Source organism: Rhodamnia argentea, chromosome 5 (genome assembly GCF_020921035.1).
Source record: "Rhodamnia argentea isolate NSW1041297 chromosome 5, ASM2092103v1, whole genome shotgun sequence".
NCBI classification, from domain to species: domain Eukaryota; kingdom Viridiplantae; phylum Streptophyta; class Magnoliopsida; order Myrtales; family Myrtaceae; genus Rhodamnia; species Rhodamnia argentea.
The window spans coordinates 22845021-22849554 of record NC_063154.1 but is presented as its reverse complement, the minus strand read 5'-3'; positions in this window follow the sequence as shown (position 1 = coordinate 22849554).

Here is a 4534-nt window from a genome sequence, read left to right as displayed (position 1 = left end):
ACGGCAACAGTACGAAAGCCCCAATCGAGAAGGTGAGCACTGTTCAGAAGGTTTGGGCGGAAACAGTCGGCAGTGACACGGTACTTACACTCTGAAGAAACTTGATGATCATATTCTGAAACAAAGGGAGAAAAAAAAAAACAACATACGTCATTGCTTCGTACAAACGAAGACCAGAGAGCTCAAAACACCCGAAAAACCAAAGAGAGAGAGAGAGAGAGAGAGATTATGGGTGAGTTGAGAGAAGGTACAACGGGCGGGGTCATGATTCTCTGCACCTTCGAGGACGCCGTGGCTGCGGACTGCTCTTGACCTCCTCTTCTTCAATTGAACAACGATGCTAAAATAATGAAACTGAAACTGGACGCAGTGAAGAAGAGGAGGAGGAGGAGGAGGAGGAGCGAGTTGCAACCTAGCGGATCGTAAGTAGCATAGGATTTAACCTAAAAAAAAAAGGCAATTATTTAAAATATTTTGCAAAATCGTTCTCATTATAAATTTTTTTTAATGGTTAGGTAATGCAAATATTATATTGGCGCACTATAAAATATTGCACGTATTGTATAACTAACATTTACACTTGACAAATATTTTTTTACTCAAGATGATCTTAAATAAGCATTTTTCATTTGGCGTAGCCAAACACCATTTTCAATTAAAAAATGTTTAATTAAGCTAAAACTAATCAATTCATTTTCTATATTTAAGATGAAATCAAGAGGAAAGAAAAAATCCGATTGCCTTCCTACTTACGTAACAACCCTAGTCAGAAAGAACTTCAAAAAGGATTCACAACTATCGCCCTATAAATCTATTATATGGTATCAACAAAAAAAAAATTTTTTTTTTTTGGGCCAAATACAGTGGGGACTGTTTCGATAAATCAATGCAGGATGTAATTCTTCAACTCTTGGGGCTGCTAGCGGGATTGTGGTACATTAAGAAGTTGCAAAAAGGAAAGTAGTTAGAAACAATCGAAATGTGGTCATCAAGTCTTAAATTTTCTTTTTAACTAGGGAAATAGAAGAGTTAGTGAGAAAAAGACTATACGTAATATAGGCTTGTGCACATAAGACTCAACTTTGATACATAAGTAATGGAATGCTTAAACTATCTCCATTGGCCAATCAAAAGATCTCGTTAGTGTTGGTATAAATGACCTTTCTCTCGTGATCAGCTGGAGCGGTAACTCCTGAATTTAGAGCCGCTAGGCATTCCAACATAGTTCCAACAATGCACTTATCGGATCAAGAAAGTGAAACTACTTGGCGTTGTATATTCGAACTCATTAAACCTCGATTCACATCATTATGCTCGATAAAAGGAATGAAGAAGCTCCAATAGAAAAATATTGAAAAGGAAAAATACTTCGAAGATTAATATGATCCCATGCAATAGTTAGGAATCCTTGACGGTATCAAGCATAAAATCCTTCAAAATTCAACAGAATCCAAAAACTGGAACTCCTCCGAGACCTTAACCCTTCCATCATCAAGAACCAATAAAATGACGGGTGCGTCGATCGGCCATTGACATGCTTGAGAAAACAAAGCTCCACGAGGTTTTGGATTTTCGCGATGACGGGTGCGTGATATTCAAGGATAAGATTTCACGCAACGAAGAAGTTGTGTGCATGCAAGGATATGTTTCACCAGGATTGTATCGTTCGGTGGCTTAGCGCAAGCAACTTGTGTTCGCTATACCGTTTTGAGATGCCCACATGAGGATAGGATTGTGATTGATTTAAACATTTTATTAGGTTCACGGCCAACGATTTTATTTTTCCCCTCATAAATATTTGGAATGATTTATGATTTATGGATGGCAGTTATAGTCAATTTTTTTTGTTTTTGGTCGAGCAGTTATAGTCAATCAATGGCCAAAGATTGGAGACTTTCATATCTAAACGTGATTAATTGGTGCTTGATCATAAGCTACCAATTTCTAATTAGGCGCATACAATTATAGTTCTCGAGATTCGGAGATAGTTAGAGATAAGAAAATCCAAAAAAATCTCTTTCATGATTACGACAAAATATTAAAATGGAAAGATGAGTTTTTATTCCCGTGACAAAAAACTAAATATTCAAGAGATTTCTTTGAAGCGTTGTCGTTGTAACAATTTTCTTTCACATACACAATATTGAAAAGGAGAAATAAACCTAGACGACATTCGGTTGCTCTTAATCTTTCTGTTTTGAAAACGAGAAAATTATTTTCCATGGACAACAACGTTTGGATGTTATGTATAGAATTAGTTATTGCTACTCGTTTATCATTAACTTTCATATTATTGGAGGAAAGATTGGCGCCAAGTGAATCTTTGTATCATCTATTTAATTTTTAATAGTAAAGATAGTCGCATACGTTTAATCAACAATCTTCTATCACCTTGCATTAAAGAAAAGTGAAAAAATAAATGTGTTGCTTTAGTATTGTTTTCTTTGTTGGAGTGAGGAATGGGTGGTTTTTATTAGTTCTAACCCGACGATATTTATCTAATATATAAGTTGAAAACATCTTTTGGTCTCATTTCTTTTCCCTTTCCAAAATAAGCCCTCGCAAAATAAAAACTAAGATTTTAAACTCCATTCACCAGTCACGCACCACTTCCTCCACTAAATCTCTATTTATTTTGAATAATATTTTTCTAAAACCGATGATTGATATTGCTTGAAATAATTAGCCCAAAAAAAATCATTTTGGACAACAATTTATGTCTCAATATTTTGTGGACGACAAAAAAAAATTGTAGTCATTCATTTTTGTGCGCGATATAAAAGATCAATTTTAGGAAAATATTTTCTAAATCATTCATTTTTCGTTAAATAAACGGAGCCTAAAACAATACCTACGTTCATTTATACCTTCCCTCAGAAGAGTTTTCCATTTTATTTTTTTTTTTGTAATAACTCTCAAATCAATTTTTCACAAATCTTTTTAATTACTAGCGTATAGTTTGCACAGTTTAATGTAATGGCGATCTTCCAAATAATCACAGTTTAATGTAACCGACTACTATTACGTGGAAATGACAAAAGTAAATTCATCAATTTCTGATTGTAACCAAAATCCAATAACAAATTACTCCAAATGAGATCTTCAACAGCATAACTTAAGAGCGAAAGGTTTCCAGGAGCAACAAAAATTAAGTCTAATTGGCATTTACACTTGACAAAACATTGTTTTATGAAGACAATGTTAAATAAGCATCTACTTTAGTATATCTGTTTTTAGTGAAGAAATATTTAAATAACCTAGAAACAAGTGAATCAATTTGATTTTAGCTTATAGATGAAATCAAATCCATTGTCTATTGTAAAAGCCATAACTGAGAAAATGTACTCTTATATTTGTCGTATGGCACTTGAATTTACTTATGTGATTGTCACGTGGCTTGCGTTCAATTAATAAGCATTCTTTTATTGATTTGCTATTGGCAAAGTTCTATCTCTCATTGAGTTATATGTCAAAATATGAATAAAGAGGCAAAATTTTCAAATTTATTCTCAGAGATACAGTTCGTTTGCCAATTGACGTTCCCAAACTTCTATTGTTTATTAGGTTAATTGTCAAAAAAATACATGAAATTTCTTAAATATAGAAAACTATTCCAATAAAGAAATTTGAGTAAGTTAAAACATAACAAAATGCAAGAAATTAATTGCATATTCAAGTATTCAGTAATCATTTTAATATTTAAACTATAATGTAGCTCATTTAAGCAGTGCAAGTTGGTGAATCTATTTCTTGCCTCAATGATAAGGAGTTCAAACGGAACATATAATCATATTACCTCAACATTACCCCAAAACTGTGACATCTTGTATTCCGACTCGCTTTCGAAGCTTGAATAAATGAAAAGTCTCATTGACGTATTTCAGTTTAATCTCACTCAAAAATAGTCCATTTTGAGCAGACTAACCAAATGGGAATGACTAGCTAGAAAAATCAAGTACGTAGACCTAAGAACTTGATCCTGTATCGACTCTTTGGCCATGAAAATTATTGAGGGAATATTTTGGACCAATATAGGCCGATCCTAGAATGATTAAGAAACGATTTGGATAATACCTTATGCTTAGATCACGGATGATTCCGTTTGACCTCATGTGGGTTCCAAACGTCCCTAAATTATTTTCTAACGATCGTGTCCATCGGAACTAGTGATTGACCATCGCAATTGAATGACAACCAAAGTCGTCATGGCTCGAGAAATTCTTAAATGTGATATTAATTACGGGTCGATACGCGTAACTCCTAAAAGCCGCCCGTTAGTTTGAGATACGCTGAAATTTCAATTGATCGAGATTGATCGCGAATCGAGCTTCAGAGTTTGACGTCGGACCTTCAGGGGTTTCAATAATTAAATTTTGGATATTTCCTCATCCAGTGTACGATTTCTTTGCGGTTCACCCAAAGGGTTCAAGAAAAATAAAAATTTGAATTGGAAATGGGAAAAGACCCATTTACCCTTGAAAAATATCCAATTTTTCACTTTGGCTCAAGGGCATTTCGATCAATACCCCTCTTG